Raw genomic sequence first — 20,716 nt, 5'->3', positions numbered from 1 at the left:
ACATCTTCTATTTCTCCTTTTTCTCTCTGATTCCAGATCTGAAACATTCAATTGCTCTCAGCATTTTATCATCCATCAATCTAAAATGGGTAAAGAGAAAAAGGGTGATGCTTTGATACACAACGTTGTTCTCCATTAGAAAAAGAGGGAGTATCAAGACATCGTCAACGTCTATGGCCTAGCGCCTGAATGGGAGCCCGAGTATTCGACGAATGGGTCGATTGCCACTAAACCGCCGACAAACAAGATGGCCGTGTACGCGGTTCACCTCACTACAGGGAACCTCAGGTTTCCTGTAACAAAGTTTATCCAGGCCATTTTGATGGCCTATGGGATCCACTTATCGCAAGTCCATCCCTTTGGGATGTTGAGGATTCGACATTTCGAATTCTATTGCCGGGCTCGTGAAATAGAACCTACCGTTAGCAGATTCTTCGTCTTCTACAAGATTACTAACCGCGGCGGGTTGTATAGCTGGTCTACCACCGGGAAGGGCACTATTGGTACTGAGTGGTATCAGAGTTTCCATGAGTGGAAGCCCAAGTTCTTTTGGTTCCAGGGGGAACTCATTCCATTCGAGATGACATACCGAATAGTCGCAGAAGGGCTGCCTGTGGTCCATGGTACTACAGAAGTGAACCTCCTGTGGTTCAAAACTTTAACCCAAACACCCAGCCCCATGCGTGCGATACACGAGGGAGCACTGGTGGGTGCCAAGATGAGCCGTTTATGGCCATTTCCTGATTTGGAGCCGTATCATGAGAAACCCGACAAGAGTAAGTTTTATCTTTGTTTTTCTAGGGTTCCGCCTCAATTCTGGTAGTTCTTTTCATTTTTGCAGGTGAAGGCTCTATCTTCAGCACGCTTCTGGACAGCGAGGAGGTCCTTATGGTGCGTTGTCCAATTGATCCAACGGACGAGCCCATCCTTGAGCGCACCCGTAACAACTTTTTATTCTCCACCACACTCCGCCCGGAACCTGTGGTTTCCGAGGCGATGTATGAAAAAGGTGAGGAGTTTGTTACCAAAGGTGAGGGAGTCCTAAAACCTCGTCTTATTACTACTATTACTTCTAGCAGGGTAATAGTACATCTTTCGTCTAACGAGGAGTCTTCATCCCGTGAAGAAGGTTTATCAGTTGATGCTACTGACCCTTTGGAAATCCTGCGTTTGACTATAGGTTTGACCCGCAAGCGGAGCCAGAACCCGACCACCAGCAAGGTGGAGGGTGAAGAAGGTGCTGACATCACCACCGAAGATGAATATCGAGCTACTGACGATGTCATCAACGAAGGTGATCACCCAGCAGCTGATGCGGGTGCCTCCAAGGCGTGTGGTAAACGGAAGGTGCAATCCACCAAGCCCGCCGTTGCCCAGAAACCCAAGAAAACGAAGCTGGCAGCTCGTCTACAGCAACTTGCACCCACAGATATTTCTTCAGGTAACTTCAATTTTTTCTAAGCTTTGATATTTGCTTTTATTTTTGTAAGATACTTTGTTGATACAGATGCATTATTTTGCAAAATTCCTGGAGAAATCTTCCAAGGACCCTTCAGGTCCAAGGGGTCAGCACCACCTGCTACGCCGCTAACGTCTCCGCTGACAGGTGTAAAGGAACCGGTTGTTATTGCGGATACCCCTCCTCTTGGGGGTAAGAAATACGGTAACTCAACAGACCCCGTCATTTCTTCACCTTTCCATATTCCTTATAATTTCAGAGATCAAGGAGGGGTTAGCGCCTACGCTTGTGACCCACATGCGTCTTCATCCCAGCATTGGGAAGACTCTTCAATGCATCGTCCACGTTGGTCCTTACGCCAAAATTTAACATTTTCTGACGCAGATGTGTGCCAGTAATATCTGCAATGTCTTTCTCCCTCGGAGAGAGAGAGCGTCAGAGCGGGCGCCCGCGTCAAGAGCTATTGAATTCATATTCTAATAGCCTAGCCAATACTGTCTCCACCACTCAAGAATTATGTCGGGACTGGCTAGGTATGAATGAGGAATGGGAGGAGTTGGAAATTAAGGTAACCCAGGCGGAAAAAGAAGCCGCTGAGGCTATGAAAGAAGCCAAAGACAATTGCCTGGCTGCTGATAATGCTAAGCGACAGTTGGCGGATGCCAAGACGGCGTTGAGGCGGAGAAAGCTTGCCAGTCTGTTGCTGAGGAAGCCAAAATTGCTTTCCAGCAACAACTGGATGAGCGTGCCGAGCTAATAAAGATCCAGAAGGTTGAATTAGCAGCCAAGGACGAATGCCTTGCCACCCTTGCTGCCAAGAACAGGAGCAAGCCTTGGAATGTGCTGAACACAAGATGGAACTTGTCCGAGCCAAGGTGGACAAAAATTGGCTTTTGGCGGAAGGAGTTTCCCAGGTATTTCTCACTCCTTTGTAAATTCTGTTGAAGGTGTCCAAAACAGTTGTTCATCTTTATTGTTTTAACAGGTTATTGTCCACATTCGGGAGGGTGATGAACTTGGCAACTGTCTTGCAACCCTTTTGATCGCGTCTTCTCAAGCTGGCCGCCAAACAGGTTTCCGGGAAGATGATGTGTGTAAAATGATGCTCTCACAACTAAGCTTTAAATTTATTAAACGAAATTCCTAAAGAAGCCACACAAAACCGGCAAGTGTACCGATCACTAATAGTATAGCACTAAGGAAGTCCGAGTGTCGGACACAAGGGCACGAGAAAACGTATCTAATACTTAACCCTAAATAAGACTCACCTAAGAAGAATATATTTTAAATGATTTTTATATTATTAACTATTTAACCTAACTTAATTAACTTAAATTACTTAATTTAAGAAAAACTGGACGAAAGTGTGAAAATACAATTTATCAATGGGAAAATCGTCTACCTAGGCAAGAATCCTATTGAAGGTATAGTAAGCTAATGGATTGTAGAATCTCACGAAATTGGTTCCTAAGGTTGACACAACTAAGGTTCACTCAAGAAAGATAGATTACCTCTCGGTCTCACTAACAAACTCTAACCTACCCTTAATTGATTTAAAGAACAAAACCGGATGACAAATTGTTAACGTGCTCTAATACTGACTCTCCTCTCGGTCTCACCGACACACTACCCTAATGGAGACGAATACCACGCAACCAAGGATAGAGGAACAATTCAGTTTAACTTAAACTAGGTCAACTAATCACTCACAAATCCAAACCCGACAAGAACCGAACCCGCTATCGCGCGATACTAATCCTAACAAGTAAAAGCTATGATACGAGTTTACTTTCTATCACCTCTCGGTCTCAAGGAAGGTGTCTACCCGCTGATTATATTCAATTAAAACACTCACTTAAACCTTACGGTTGATCAACCCGCAAACAAACCCTAAACACTAAGTAAAGAGTCCTAACAAGCAACAATCAATCAAAACTCATTCAATTAATTAAAACAAGAGGTTTATAAGTGTAATTAACAAATTCACAGCCACTAAACACAACCTAATTCAATGTTAAACCAAACTTTACATTAACAATTTAAGCCATGATCATCAACAATCCAAACTACTTACTAAAACCTAACAATAATCATCTAACCTAGGTAGAACTAACTACTTTAGCCACTCATTGATTTTGGACAACAGCAATATATTAAATTAAACATCATATAACTCATCATAAACATAATAAAACTCGTTTAATGATCAAGAACAATCAAACACAAATCAATCTCTAAGTTACTTGCAAAACAATCCAACAAAAAGATCAAGTTTAACTAGTTAGGGTTCTTGAACAAAAGACAAGGTTTATGGATGATTACTTAGGGTTTATGAGCTGAGATTATGAGATTATAAGACCCTTAGCTGCTGCACAAGACTCTCCTTGGTGTTCTTCTTCCTCTCTAGCCGTCACAACCACCAACCCTAGCCGCCAAACTTTTTTCTTTTCTTCCTTGCTTGCTGTCCGATCGGAATAATGGGCAGGTGTTAGGGTTTTTTTTATTTTTTTCTTTTAATTAATATAATAAGGCATAAAAGGCTCTAATTTGTGGGCTTGGGTCGGGCCTTGAGTTGTAGTATTGAAACTTGACCAATTAAGCCCCTAAAGTCTTCAAATATCATTCTTTTTTCACCAACTCTCATAACCTACAAATAAACATTCAACTTTGTAAAATCAAGCATAATCAAACCATAAAACTTAATAATTAAACTAATAAAGTACGTAAATCATGATAAAATTCTATGGAAAGTAAGTGTGTTTTACAACACATCAAACATCCCCACACTTAAGTCTTTTTTCGTCCCTGAAAAAGTCTAATGCAGTTGGATCAGAATCGGAAAATACAGTATTACAAACATATAGGTTAATTTTTAAAGCTCAGAAAAATGCAAAAACCGCGATCACCGTTATTGTTGTCCACTTAAACCCATGCCTTAATCTTTACCGGGACAAATAAGATCCGATAATTATATTACTCAGTGGTTTACACAATTAAGACCCGCTTATTTTCAGCTTTTACCGGACCAGACCACCCCAACTTGACTTAAACCTCAAAGTTAGCAGATTTAAAACTTTTGTTGCTCTAATTTTTTATGAATAGTTAAGACGATCAAGGGTATTGTTTATCCACCTAAGATTAAGCATCAAAGTCTACCAAGCAGCCATGAGATACGATTAAGGTTCAATTAATTAATAGCTAGTGTTCCCCACAACAAGACATACCCCCGTTATCAAGTAATACCCCGAAACCATCACCATAGGTGAGTATGCAAAATTTCATCTGTAGGGCTTACATGTAGCGTGTCCCTTGTGGTCCGTTTCTTAATGGTAATGAGACGCGAGCAAGGGGACCCCACATGGCTAACAGCGTGGATGATCAAGTCTGTAGTGTATTTGTACTTTTGTACTTTTGTGATTATGTTTATAGACTTATAAGAGTATGCTCTTTGGCTTTATTTTAAATATCCACAACCCCACTTAGGAATTGTGAATACCCAGATGAATAGATTGCATACAGACCCATTGTCTCCGGACCCGAAGCATCCAATCAATACAGGATTTAAGGTTATAAAACCATATGCCAATGAGGTGTAAAACACTAAACTAGCAGTTTAAGATTTATATCACAAGCTACACGGCATACTCTAACATTATACTTACCTAAGTATCATATGATAACGTATTCAAATTTTTAAAACTCATGATACTTCCACTTTTTCATACCAAAATTTGAGGCTTGAGTATGGCCCGGCCTTTCATTGCTTATTTTCCACGGACAAAATGCTTTACCCACAAAAGATTTCAGTTTTAACCATTTTATCAAATTTGCCCTTTCATTTTCAAGGCTGAGCCTACCGACACATCCCAAGTTAAGTGCGTTTTCTTTTATTTATCTCATATTATTAGTAGTTTGAAAAACCGATTTCCGATAAATGTCATCATCTCCCACTTTAACGCAAAAGAAACTAAAAACAAGTGACATTTTTTTTAAACATAATACAATGTACGAAAACGAAAAAAAAACCAAAAAAACAAGTGAAAACTTTTTATTTTTTAAAAATTTTTTTCTACAACTAAGTAAAATAAATTCCCATCCCCACACTTAGAACGAAATCGTCCTCGATGAGAACAAGGAAAAGAAATAAAAATAAAATAAAAATAAAACGTAAAGCATAAAATTAAAACTTAAAAGAACAGAAAGTAAAATAGAGAACGGGTTACTCCCCTGGTTTAGATCCAGATTCTTCCTCAGCTGTGTATTAATCAAATGACCGTATAGCATTTCATTCGCGGCCGCAACCTCGGGTGAACCAGTTCCAAAACGCCATCAGAGCTACCATGCATATAATAATACCTGCAATAACTCAAACTCACTCGTATGTAGCGGCGTACAAAACAGAAAACAAAAACATAAGAAATAAACATATTTTTGTGTTTTTGATTTTTTTTTTTAATTTTTATTAAATATTTTAATTTTTTTTGTATTTTTAATATTTTTTTTTGTTTTATAAATAAAAATAAAACAAATAAAAACAGAGAATAAAGAAATTCGTAATACAAACTCTACAACTTGGGCTGTCTTCCGAGTGATGCATCCATCACATCTACTCCTCGGTGAATGAGTCAAGGTAGAACACCTCGACTGTCTGATCAGTTATCGGCTCACCTATGTAGTGTTTCAATCTATGACCGTTGACCTTAAACTTCCCGCTTTGATCTTGTATCTCAATTGTGCCATACGGGAAAACCTCAGTGACCGTGAACGGTCCCGACCATCGGGATTTCAACTTTCCCGGGAATAACCTCAAACGGGAATTATATAGTAAGACCTTATCAACACACTTGAACTGCTTATTACCCTTCAGTTTCCTATCATGCAGTTCCTTCTTATGCTCCTTATACCTGAATGATTGTGCATAAGCGTGATCCCAGAGCTCCTCTAACTCGTGTAATTGATGGAAACGATTACCCTCTGCGGCGGATAAATCAAGATTAACTCTTTGAATGGCCCATGAAGCGCGGTGTTCCAATTCAACAGGGAGATGACAGGCCTTCCTATAAATCATCCGAAATGGTGTGGAACCAGTCAGAGTCTTGTAGGCTGTACGGAAGGCCCACAGAGTGTCATCTAATTTGTCGGACCAATCCCGACGATTTGAACCAACCGTTTTCTCGAGAATACGTTTGATTCCCCGATTACTCACTTCTACTTGCCCACTAGTCTGTGGGTGGTAGGCGGTCGCAAGCCGATGGGTGATCCCATAACGCCGCAACGCCTTATCCATCTGCGAGTTGCAAAAGTGAGTACCTCGATCACTGATCAAGGCTTTCGGGACTCCAAAACGAGCGAATAGACTTTTCAGAAAATGGACTACCACTCGGGCATCATTCGTGGGTAGAGCTTTGGCCTCAACCCACTTAGACACATAATCGACGGCCACGAGTATGTATTTGTTTCCACGCGAAGATGGAAACGGTCCCATGAAATCAATACCCCAAATATCAAAAACCTCACAAACTTGAATGGCATTCTGGGACATTTCGTTTCGCGAAGAAATGTTGCCGACACGCTGGCAACGATCGCAACACTTAGCGAACAGATGAGCATCCTTAAAGATAGACGACGAGTAAAAACCAGAATCAAAGACTTTCTTCGCCGTAGAACTCACACCTTGGTGACCTCCTGTCGGTCCCACATGACAATGGCTTAAAATTTACCATCCTTCCTTGACATCTACACACCTTCTAATAAGATGATCAGCACCAATGCGGAAAAGATATGGGTCGTCCCAAAGGTAAAATTTGATGTCAGCAAAGAATTTCTTCTTTTGCTGGTAAGGTATCTTTGGGAGGTATCCGTCAGCAAGATAGTTCGCGAAATCAGCGAACCATGGAAAACCTTCCTCTTGTGCAGTAACAAACATCAGACTCTCCGCCGGGAAACGATCGTTGATCTTGATCCCCGAATCTCCTAAATCAACTCCTTCTAGACATAAAAGATGATCTGCCGCCACATTCTCGGCCCCCTTTTTTTCACGGATCTTTATATCAAACTCTTGAAGCAACATGATCCATCGGATAAGACGAGGCTTAGCATCCTTCTTGCTGAAGAGATATCGAATAACGGAAGGATCCGTATAAACAATCGTCTTGGACAGAACCAGATAGGACCTAAATTTATCGAAAGCGAACACCACAACTAAAAGCTCTTTTTCGGTGGTGGTATAGCTTTCCTGTGCGCCATTTAATGTCCGGCTCACATAGTAGATCGGATGGAAGTGTTTATCCTTCTATTGTCCAAGAACCGTTACGACTGCGAAGTCGCTCGCGTCACACATCAACTCGAATGGTAACGACCAGTCGGGAGAAACCATGATCGGGACGTTGACGAGTTTGTCTTTTAGAAGATCAAACGCCTCGATACACTGCTCAGAAAAAACAAATGGAGAATCCTTCTCCAAAAGTTTGGTCATGGGTCTCGCAATCTTAGAAAAATCTTTGATGAACCGGCAGTAGAAACCGGCATGACCTAGAAAGCTACGAATAGATCTCACAGAAGTAGGCAGGGGAAGAATGGAAATGGTCTCGACCTTTGCTCGGTCAACCTCTATCCCCGCACTTGAGATCCGATGACCTAGAACAATGCCCTCGCGAACCATGAAATGACACTTCTCCCAGTTAAGGACTAGGTTGGTGTCAACGTAGCGAGACATCAATTTCTCAAGATTTGACAAACAATGATCGAAGGAACTCACAAATACGGAAAAATCGTCCATGAACACCTCCATGGAGTCCTCGATCATATCATGGAAAATGGCCACCATACACCTCTGGAATGTGGCCGGAGCGTTACAAAGTCCGAACGGCATACGTTTGTAAGCAAACGTTCCGTAAGGGCAGGTGAAAGTGGTTTTCTCCTGCGTCGGAAGCTATCGGAACCTGGAAGTACCCAGAGAAACCATCTAGGAAGCAGTAGTACTGCTGACCTGCTAAACGCTCTAACATCTAATCAATGAAAGGTAAAGGAAAGTGGTCTTTCCTGGTGGCATCATTCAGTCTGCGATAGTCGATGCAGACTCGCCATCCCGTCACAGTCCTAGTGGGAATAAGTTCGTTCCTCTCGTTGGTGACGACAGTCATGCCACCCTTTTTAGGAACCACTTGGACTGGACTCACCCAAGAACTATCAGAAACGGGGAAAATGATCCCCGCATCAAGGAGTTTAATGATATCCTTCTTTACGACCTCTTGCATTTTCGGATTAAGTCGCCGTTGCGGCTGGACGACATTTTTGAAATTTTACTCCATGAGGATTTTATGAGTGCAAAACGAAGGGTTAATACCCTTTATGTCAATAATCTTCCATGCAATAGCCTCCTTGTGCTCTCGTAGCACCCTCAACAACCTCTCCTTCTCAACCTCCGTCAAAGCAGATGCAATGATAACCGGAAGCTTCCTCTCCTCATCTAGAAACGCATACTCAAGGTGGGAAGGTAAATCCTTAAGCTCTAAGGAAGAAGGAGGACACTCGACCGAAGGTCGGTCCATTGGATTGTCTCGTACGATCTCAGCAGACACGCCAGATTTAGGGACTTGAGACTTGGTGTCGTCATTTAAGGACTGATTGATTACGGCAACCATTTCAATCTCTGGAATCTCCCTATCAAGAATCTGGGTGTCGGAGGCGGATCCTCCATAGATTTCGCTGAGAAACTCCCCAACATGCTCCATGATGGTATCAATGAAGTATAAGGAGTCATCAACAGACTTGGGGTGTTTCAGTGACTGTCGAACGTCAAAGGTGACGTTCTCATCCCCAAATCTTAAGATTAATTTACCCTCGCAGACGTCGATCAATGCCTGTGCAGTGGCAAGGAATGGTCGGCCCAAGATAAGTGAGACACTATCGTCATCATTCATGTCCAGGATGACAAAGTCCACCGGGAAGATGAACTTGTCGACACGAACAATCATGTTCTCGACCACCCCTAGGGGTTATTTCACAGAACGATCAGCAAACTGGATACTCATACGGGTAGGCCTCGGTTCGCCTAGACCCAACTTGCGATACACGGAATACGGTATGAGATTAATACTGGAACCAAGATCCGACAGTGCATGAACAACCGTATTATCACTCAAGATGCAGGGAATCGTGAAACACCTAGGATCAGACATCTTTTCTGGTAACTTTCTCTGCAAGACTGCAGAGCAACCGGCACTGAGGGGAATGGAAGAGACTTCGGCTAACTTCTCTTTGTTCGAGAGAATATCCTTAGGAAACTTTGCATATTTGGGCATTTGCGTAAGTGCCTCATGGAATGGAATATTAAGATGAAGTTGCTTCAGAAGATCAAGAAATTTGGAGTTCTGCTCCTCTTCTCTATCCCTACGAACTCTCCCGGGGTATGAGAGTCTAGGTTTGTAGACTCTCGGTGGTGTGCTGGGTAGTGGCTGGTTCTCGGCCTGTTCTGTACTTCCCGGGTTGTGCCTCTGATGCACCTTGGCTGATGGAGACTCCAACTGAATCTCCTCGTCTACCTGCTCCTCTACATCTACCGCAGGTTCATTAATGACTCCTCTCGTCGTTTCCTGAATCACGGGCTCGCTACGTGCTCCTGCACCGCTCCTCGTCATCACAGCTTTCGCGAACGCCTTCGGATTTTGTTCAGTGTTACTTGGAAGTGTACATGGCGACCTCTCATTTAGACGACTTGCTATCTCTCCCATCTGACGCTCAAGATTTTTGAATTGACGCTCCTTGATTTCTCATGAATGACTCGTGCTCCCGAAATTTCTCTTGAGTTTCTTTGTGACGGGAGTCTTCTCGAGTCATGAGTTGTGACAGCATCTGTGTCTGCTGTGCCATCATCTCCTCTAATGTGGGCTTATTCTCCCTACTACTCGTTCCTTCACCGGAATCCTAGAATAGGCTCTGATGTTGCTGGAAGCCGGACTGATTTTCGTTCCTCCAGTTGGAATTTTGGTTATCTCTCCACCCCGAATTATAAGAATTGAAAGAGTTTTGATTTCGGTTTGGATTATTAACGAAGTCGACTGCCTCCTCTTGAAAACCTACGGGGCACTGAACGGTATCATGCCCCCCCTCTGCAGATCTCACATAACTTACTTTTCACCTGCAAGTCCTTCACGATCTTTGCTAACGCCTCAACTTGTGCCGCACGTGCGGTTCTCGTGTCGACCGAATACATACCGCGTGATAGGGAATCGACGGTTTTTGTACTCTTAACTGGTGGTCGCTGGTATCCAATCATGGCTAAACCGTTAAACAAGGCAATGCACTCATCCGTATCTTTCATCGTCAATAGGTTACCTCCCGAAGCCGTGTCGAGCATACTCTGAGTCGCGTACGTCACTCCGTTGTAGAATTTCTCTACAACCGCCCAGTCTTGTAGGCCGTGGTTCGGACATAAAGCAAGTATATTTTTGAACCTTTCCCACGCCTCGTAGAAGCTCTCGGTGTCCTCCATCTGGAAAGAATGGATCTGGTTACGCAAACGAGCGGCCTTAGCTGGAGGATCGTATCTTTCAAGAAATTGGGTCTGCATGGCAGCCCAAGTAGCAATGGATCCCTATGGGAGGGACTCAAGCCACAGACTCGCATGATCAACGAGTGAGAACGGAAAGATTCGGAGTTTGATGGCGTATTCGGATACGCCGACAAGATGTAATGTGTCGCAAATTCGTGTAATGCGAGTGATATTAGCATGTGGGTTCTCATGGAGCAACCCGTGAAATTGAGCAGAATAAGCAATCATGTTCAGAACATTAGATGAATCTGCCAAGTCGTTTGAACTCCTATAGCTGGTGGAGCAATGCTGGATCTCGCGCCAGCATCGACCGGTCGGGCCCGGTCTGCAACTGTCCTCCTCGGTGGGGGATTCGCGTTGCCCATAATCCTATCCCTAATGACGGGTTCAGAAAAAGTAGGAGAAGAGAATGTATTACCGACGGACGTAGATGAACTGGAAGACGGTTTTGTACGGCGTTTCTCATGAAGCTCTCTCTGGTTTGGAAAATCCTTCGGTTTCTGGTGGTCCTAGAGATCGAATACGTCGCATACAACTATTAAAATAAACAAATTAAACTAAAATTAGCTAAACTATTTTAAAATAACAAACAAAACAAATAAGAAAAACAAGTAGTAAAGAAGGCAAGTCCTAACTCGAGTCGTTCTTTATACGCCTCTAACCGTGTCCCCGTAAACGGCGCCAAAAACTTGATGTGTGTAAAATGATGCTCTCACAACTAAGCTTTAAATTTATTAAACGAAATTCCTAAAGAAGCCACACAAAACCGGCAAGTGTACCGACACTAATAGTATAACACTACGGAAGTCCGAGTGTCGAACACAAGGACACGAGAAAACATATCTAATACTTAACCCTAAATAAGACTCACCTAAGAAGAATATATTTTAAATTATTTTTATATTATTAACTATTTAACCTAACTTAATTTAATTAACTTAAATTACTTAATTTAAGAAAAACTGGACGAAAGTGTGAAAATACAATTTATCATTGGGAAAATCGTCTACCTAGGCAAGAATCCTATTGAAGGTATAGTAAGCTAATGGATTGTAGAATCTCACGAAATTGGTTCCTAAGGTTGACACAACTAAGGTTCACTCAAGAAAGATAGATTACCTCTCGGTCTCACTAACAAACTCTAACCTACCCTTAATTGATTTTAAGAACAAAACCGGATGACAAATTGTTAACGTGCTCTAATGCTGACTCTCCTCTCAGTCTCACTGACACACTACCCTAATGGAGACGAATACTACGCAACCAAGGATAGAGGAACAATTCAGTTTAATTTAAACTAGGTTAACTAATCACTCACAAACCCAAACCCGACAAGAACCGAACCCACTATCGCGCGATACTAATCCTAACAAGTAAAAGCTATGATACGAGTTTACTTTCTATCACCTCTCGGTCTCAAGGAAGGTGTCTACCCGCTGATTATATTCAATTAAAACACTCACTTAAACCTTACGGTTGATCAACCCGCAAACAAACCCTAAACACTAAGTAAAGAGTCCTAACAAGCAACAATCAATTAAAACTCATTCAATTAATTAAAGCAAGAGGTTTATAAGTGTAATTAACAAATTCACAGCCACTAAACACAACCTAATTCAATGTTAAACCAAACTTTACATTAACAATTTAAGCCATGATCATTAACAATCCAAACTACTTACTAAAACCTAACAATAATCATCTAACCTAGGTAGAACTAACTACTTTAGCCACTCATTGATTTTGGACAGCAGCAATATATCAAATTAAACATCATATAACTAATCATAAACATAATAAAACTAATTCAATGATCAAGAACAATCAAACACAAATCAATCTCTAAGTTACTTGCAAAACAATCCAACAAAAAGATCAAGTTTAACTAGTTAGGGTTCTTGAACAAAAGACAAGGTTTATGGATGATTACTTAGGGTTTATGAGCTGAGATTATGAGATTATAAGACCCTTAGATTCTGCACAAGACTCTCCTTGGTGTTCTTCTTCCTCTCCAGCCGTCACAACCACCAACCCTAGCCGCCAAACTTTTTTCTTTTCTTCCTTGCTTGCTGTCCGATTGGAATAATGGGCAGGTGTTAGGGTTTTTTTTTTATTTTTTTCTTTTAATTAATATAATAAGGCATGAAAGGCTCTAATTTGTGGTCTTGGGTCGGGCCTTGAGTTGTAGTATTGAAACTTGACCAATTAAGCCCCTAAAGTCTTCAAATATCATTCATTTTTCACCAACTCTCATAACCTACAAATAAACATTCAACTTTGTAAAATCAAGCATAATCAAACCATAAAACATAATAATTAAACTAATAAAGTACGTAAATCATGATAAAATTCTATGGAAAGTAAGTGTGTTTTACAACACATCAGAATATTTTAAATTCGCTGAAGAAACTAAACTTCTCGAGGAATACGTCTTGCATGGTCAAGACACCGCTTAGATTCTCGATGAGAAGACGAAGATTTTTGACAATTTGATGTTATCTATTGAAAGTTTAATTATCGAACTTGCGGACAAGAAAGATGGGACCGAATAGTTGAAGGAGTTCCTTGCAACCGCTGATGACGATCAAGAGGATGCGGAAGAAGAAGATGTAGCGTTGTAATTTATATTTTTTGTAAATCACATGTATCCATCTTTCTTGTAATCATCTTGAAAGTCTCTTGTAATCCCATTTGCATATATATAAGAAGTCTGTTTTATCCGGTACACTTTGTCTTATTTTTTATAATATAAGTGTTTGTAGAATCTTTTTGTTTGTCAATAAAGGATTACATCACTCTCGCCATACGGACATATGAATCCCATCTGGCGCGTGGACCAGAAAATGTATATTACATGAAACTAGAATGTTGGATTAATAAACTTCATAAAAAGGGGTAAGCCAAAAGAAATTACAAGAAATGACATTGCATGTCCTTCACTATTCTATTTGGCACTCAGGCCTAAGATAAAAAGCAAATAGCATGTGTTGCTAGATGTAGCATTTTTTTAACTATGCCACATTCCAAGTTCTGGGGACCTCAGTCCCGTCTAACTTCTCTAACTTGTAAGCACCCTTGGTCAACACTTGTTTAACCTTGTAAGGGCCTTCCCAAGTTGGGGCCAACTTGCCCTGGGGCTCTTGGCCGGAAGCCTCGTTACTGCAGAAGACAAAGTCTCTTGCATCGAACATACATATTTGGACCCGCGAGTCATAATATTTCTGCAATTGGTGTTTATAGTTATGCTCGCAGATCGATGCCAATTCCCTCCTTTCTTCAAGGAGGTTGAGGTTCATCCGTAGCTCTTTGTCATTGACATCGATTATCAAAGTGCGTGCGGATGGAACCCCGATCTCCGCTGGGATGATAGTTTCGGTGCCATAGGTTAAACTGAACGGCGTTTCAGAATTACTTGAATTCTTCTGGGTGCGTAAGGCCCAGAGTATATGGGCAATTCGTCGACCCAGCCTGTTCGTTTATTACAAAACCTTGCTTTAATTCCTTCTTTGATTGTCTGGTTGGTTCGCTCGACCTGACCGTTTGCTTGCGGATGTGCTACAGATGAGAAAATCTGAGTAACATGAAGTTCCTTTAACCATTCTTGTAGCCCGTTATCTGAAAATTGAGTACCATTTTCACTCACAAGTTCTAGCGGAAGACAAAATCGGCAAATTATGAATTCCCAAAGGAATTTTTTGACACTTGATGCCGTAATGGATACGACTGGTTTGGCTTCCACCCACTTGGTGAAGTAATCAATGGCCACGATTAAAAATTTGACGCGTCCCGGGGCTTCGGGGAAAGGTCCCATGATGTCAATAGCCCATTTTTGGAACGACCACACGGAAGTTACTGGAACAAGCTCATTCTTTGATCTCAGTGTGTTGGGAGCATGACGTTAATAGGAAACGCATTTCTTGATTTCCTGTACAGCATCCAAATGCATCCCCGACCAGTAATATCCAACATTCATAAGCTTTGCGATGACCATCCTCGGGCCCCCGTGAAGGCCACAAATGCCTTCATGAACTTCCCTAATCAAGTAATTCGCGTCCTCGGCATCCACACATCTCAGAAGTGGACCGAGGAAAGATCGTCTATACAAGATGCCACCTTGTATTTAGTAGTTCAAGGCCTTGTGCCTTATCTTTCGAGCCGCGGCCTTTTCTTCTGGCAGAACTCCTGATGACAAGTAGGCCATGATTGGTGTCATCCAGGATTCTACAGTAGTCTGAATTACTAGAACTTGGTTTGCGGGATGGATGGGCGATCCAAGAGTTCAATGCGGATATCCTTAGCAATGTGCTCGAAGTTTGTTGAAGCCAATTTGCTAAGGGCGTCCGCCGACTTGTTCTCACTTTTCTTTATATGAACAACTTTGCACGAAGAGAATTGGAGAATCAAATCCTTCGCTTGTGACAAGTATGAAGCCATTACATTGTTTTTTGCTTCATAAGTACCATTTATTTTCCCTGCGATCAGCATGGAATCCACCCGCGCCTCTAGGTGCTTCACCCCAAGTTTCTTAGCTATTCGTAGGCCTGCCAAAAAAGCTTCACACTCCGCCTCATTGTTAGTACTTTTAAAGTCTAACTTGATGGCGTAAGTAAACTAATGACCTTCGGGATTGACTAGCTTAAGGCCTGCACCAGATCCCTCACTACTGAATGCTCCATCCGTGAACAATGACCAGACTTATCCTTGTTCAGGGGGTACTTGGGGTTGTTGTTTAATTAAACATTCTTTTTCTTTGTGTTGCGAGACTTCAGTGACGAAGTCTGCCAAAACTTGCCCTTTGATTGCTGGTCTGGGTTTGTATTCAATTGCATGTTCGCCTAGTACGATGGCCCATTTTGCCAATCGCCCAGACAATTCAGGCTTGCTCACCACATTCTTGAGTTTGTACCCTGTCATCACGTTAATGGGATGACCTTGGAAATATCTGCGGAGCCGCCTGGCAGCATAGCCCAATGCTAGAACCAGATTTTCGAGCATTGAGTATCTGGTTTCTGGGTCTGTCAACGTCCTAGTGACATAATAGATTGGTGTTTGGACATTCTTTCTGTTTGTCAGTAGTACGACCCCAATGGCGATGTCAGTTGCTGACAGATATAGTGTCAAAGGTTCACTCGCGTACAGTGCTGATAGAGTAGACAACTCCATTAAGCATTTTTTAACCTCCAGGAATGCTTGTTCAGCTTCTGCGGTCCACTTGAAGTGTGCCTTCTTGAGGCAATTTCTCAAAGTTGAAACGAACGGGTAAGATTTAGCTGCATTATTTGCTAAGAATCTGTTCAATGCAACCAATCTTCCGTTGAGTGTCTGTACTTCCTTAAGGGACGAAGGGGAAGGCATGCAGGCTATTGCCGGGACCTTATCCGGGTTGGTCTTAAAACCCGCACCTGTCACAATCACTCCTAGAAATTTTCCCTCTTCCGTCCCGAAGGAACATTTGGCTGGATTCAACTTCATGTTAATACTTCTCAAAGTCTCAAATGTTTCTTCTATGTCTCTTAGCATTTGATCTTCCTCAATGTTTTGATCACGAGATCATCCTTATAGACTTCCAAGTTTCGACCATTCTGACTCTTAAATGCCTCATCCATCAACCGTTGATACGTAGCCCATACGTTCTTTAAACCAAGTGGCATCATCTTATAGAAAAAATGTGCCTTGGTCTGCGCAAAACGCTGTCTTGTCTTCAACACCCGCCGCCATGCGGATTTGATGGTAGCCTTTGTAGGCATCTAGGAAGCATTTAAACTTGAATGGAGATACAACATCAACTTTGAGGTCGATTTCCAGTTATGGATAACAATCATTGGGACACGCCTTATTCAAATCCTTGAAATCTATGCACATCCGCCATGTCCCATTGCTTTTGGGGACAATGACTGGATTGGCGACCCAAGTCTGGTATTGGATTGGGTGGATGATTCCGGCATGTAAGAGGTCCTGAACTTGTTCGTTCATTACTTTCGTTTGTTCTGGACCCATCTTACGCTTTTTCTGTACTATTGGAGTAAACGCTGGATTTACTCTTAACTTGTGTTCTGCAATGTTCCGCGGGACCCTAGTCATGTCCGTAGGCTGCCACGGGAAGATATCGACGTTTTTTTGTCAGCATCTGCTTTGAGAATGTCCTCACTATCTCAGAAATAGCGTGTCCAATTGTTACAGTTTGATCTTGGAACTTTTTGTTTAATACCCATTCTCGGGCTCAGTCCGCCGATTTTGCTTCGGAACTTTGCTGGGTTTGAACTTTCTGTCGCGAAGCAATGGCGATTAATGTGAATGATAGCCACACCGGTACGAGTCGGGACTCCCACTGCACCGTGCGCTGTAGAAGGATGGGCATTAAAGTCACCATTCGCTTCCCTACCCAGGATGATGTCATGCTTTGATGTTGCTGGCAAGACCAAAAACACAACCTCTTCGGTTCTTGAATGGATTCCGTCACTGAGAGTGCCGGAAAGGATATCACCCCTCGCGGGTGCATCACTTTGCCTCCGAATCCAGATACAGGAGCATGGATGGGTTTTAATCTCTCCTTATCTTCTTCATCTAGCTGCTTAAAGCACTGTTCGTACATTATATTCGATGTGCTACCAGTGTCGAAGAAAACATATTGTGAGAGATAATGGCCGAAGAGAGCGGTGATAATCAAAGGATTCTTGTTACAAGGGCCTCCCTTAACTCGTGGAAAAATCACAGGTTCATTCTTCCATTCTTCATCCAAATATTCTCTCTTCTTTCCTCCTACTTTATACCCGCCTTGGATCATATGAACGTTCAAGTCTTTGACTTGTTTTTTGGGCGGGCCCTTATTATCTCGCGTGGGAGCCTTACTAGTTCAAGGTTTTGCACTCTTGACCAAATGTCCAAGTTTTCCTGATTTCACAGCCGCCTCAATTTCAATTTTCAAAGCTACACACTCGTTCGTATTATGACGGATGTTGTCATGAAACGAACAGTGTTTCTTGGCATAAAGGAAATGATCTCCTTGTGAGTGGATGTGGTTTCCTGAAATTCACTTCTCCGTAGTGAGAATTTCAGCAGGAGTCTTTGAAAGTGGGGTCCAATTCTTAGAACCTCTAGTTGAAGAACCTGCCTTGTTTTTGTTGCCAATCAAAGATCTGGCGTCGAATGATTTGGATGCCTTCGCGGACGGCTGGAGTCTAGACCAAATTGTTCATTTTGCCTACTTGTTCGGCACCGGAGTCTGGAATTCAACTTTTAAATTCTGTTTCTGATTACTGGTTGCCAAAGTCTTTTGAGTCCATGCGAACAGCTACGCCGTAGACATAATATCATTCCAAGACATGGGCATACAATCTCTTCCAGTTAACGTCCAAATCAATTCATCACTCTTCACATTTTTCCGGAATGCTCCCCGCAACATGTCTTCACTCACACCACCCATATTAAGGCTTTCGTTGATTAACCAGGTAATAAAGCCCTCAATCGACTCATTATTCCGCCTAACAACGTCTAATATTTCAGATGGATCACGAGTGTGTTTTTTCTGCTGACTAAATTGCTGGGAAAATTTAGCTACAAAGTTATCCCGGCTCTTTATTTGTCCGTCTGAAGCTTCTCAAACCACTCCCACACTGCACCAGTAAAAGATAATGCGAAAATGTGGCACCAATAAGGAAGAGTGCAACCACTGACTCCTCCTACAGCCAAAAAGTTCAGCAAGTGATCACTGGGATAAGTCATTCCATCATATTTCCCTACGAATGTTGGGATTTTTGCGTTGACAGGGAACGGGGCAGTTGCTATGCGGGCAATAAACTTTGATTTTTCGGCAAAGGCAGCCAGGCAGTATGTCTTTGAAAAATCTTCCTCAGCATCACTGTGATAAACCGCTTGACGAACTACCTTTAGCGGACGGCTAGTTCCCTTGTACAAATGAAGTCAGATATCACCGCTGTAGTAGCTGATATCACCTGGACGATATGACAGTTCGTAACTATCATACTCGTCAAGGTAAGATGGCACACGCATGACCATACGAGGACGGTCATGCTTTCTCCAAACTTCCCTAGGTTCTCTCTCCGTCAGATCGTTGTGACGGATCTGACTCCTTCTCGCTGTTGTAGGAGGAGAGGAAAACTTCCTGGGAGATTCATCATAATTCAGAGTTCGATCTTGGAGTCGCTCTTCACGCACCCTACACTCGTACTCTGCTACAACCTTCTCTTGTTGGAGACGGAACCACTCCTCCGGAGACAAGGGTCCCATAGCTTTGGAACTATGACGATGAGTTCCCGCCGATTCGGAATTATCAGAATCATCCTCTAGGCCTAATTCTAAATGAGTCCGGTGAGTTTCTCTCGTAATTCACCCCGGGTTCCAGATTTGGAACCTCCTGGCGCTGTGACATGTCCTAGATCTGTCAGAGTAGGACCTGCTGGTGCCGTGACATATCCTAGGTCACCTGGAGTGGAACTTCCAGGTGCTGTGATTTGTGCAAAGACACTTGAGGTAAAACCACCCAGTGCTTCAGTATCAGTAGTACGTAAGAGCGGTGCAAGAGTTCCCGTCGGCCCAGTCACACCCTAACCTACGGCGGAAATACCGGGGCGCGAAGTGATTGTCACAGCTCTCAAGGTTACTATCATGCAACATTATTTAAATGACAATATCTATTAATTAAATTAAGTTTTCAAATAAATCAAATACAACAATTACATAATCCATAATCATACAACAATACATCTTATATCACAAATTATCTTGATTAGTTATTTCTAACTTAAATTCTTTACTAAGTCTTCACCAACCTGTATTAAATTTCTATGATAACCTGCATATGGGTATAAAATAGAATTTTTGTCAACAACACATGTAGAGTGAGTAAAACACCAGTTTAAGACACCACAATAATATTATATAATAAATAAAGAAAGATACAAACTGTTCCTGTGAGATAAGCAGTTAAGCCATAGCACATACACAATCAATCAAACCATAAAGAATGCAAACCATAAAGAAAGCAAACCATAACATATAAGCAAGCAATCAAACCATAAAGAAAGGGCTCAAGCAATCCATATAAATGGACACTGGTTACCAAGAAAGGACTAAACAGTTGCCATAAAAATGAACATCGGTTTTCGAAGTAAGCAATAGCGTTCAAATAAAGCAAGTAAGCATATAGCAAGTTAAGCATAAACTGATATACACACAAGGATTAACAGATGTGGTTTTGAATTTTAGATAATAGTTAAATATATAAGATACACACATGTCCCAAAAATTGTTTAAAATAAGTAAAAAGGGGAGTGATTACTCACCTTAGTAAATAAGCAAGAGATATAATTAGGTAAGAAAGCGGTAAAAGAAGTTATTCAGGAATGATACCAATGAGAAGCCCTAATAAAGAATACTTGAGAAAATAAATATGAATCGTATAAAGAAACTGGAACTAGATATAGACTCGGGAATTTATGATCGAGTATGTTATCTGCGAATATATTATATTACAAGATAATTTTATTATCAAAGTTTTATCGTTAATAATATGATTTAATTATAAAAATACTTAAACAAATATTTATAGAACTTCGGATAGTTTATATAAAGAGATTTGTTTTAAATAATTATTTTGTACTAAAAAAAATACATCTAGTGTTTATATATATTCTTATTACTAATAACTATATTCTTTAAATAAATATAGTTGATAATAAATAATA

General features: G+C 41.6%; 1 long non-coding RNA gene across 1 annotated transcript in view; it reads left to right on the top strand.

Annotated features, from left to right (window-relative positions):
* Window positions 1-16,382, top strand: part of LOC143546406 (uncharacterized) — a 64,659-nt gene extending 48,277 nt beyond the window's left edge. The window contains exon 4 of the long non-coding RNA XR_013137585.1: window positions 16,372-16,382. This is a non-coding gene — a long non-coding RNA (uncharacterized LOC143546406). The remainder of the gene's footprint in view (window positions 1-16,371) is intronic.
* Window positions 16,383-20,716: the final 4,334 nt, after the last annotated feature.

Source organism: Bidens hawaiensis, unplaced genomic scaffold (assembly GCF_021521415.1).
Source record: "Bidens hawaiensis isolate Kalapana, Puna unplaced genomic scaffold, B.hawaiensis_p1.1 tig00014336_1, whole genome shotgun sequence".
Taxonomy (NCBI): Eukaryota; Viridiplantae; Streptophyta; class Magnoliopsida; order Asterales; family Asteraceae; genus Bidens; species Bidens hawaiensis.
Note: the sequence above shows the minus strand (reverse complement) of the source record. Positions and strands in the feature narration are given on the sequence as shown.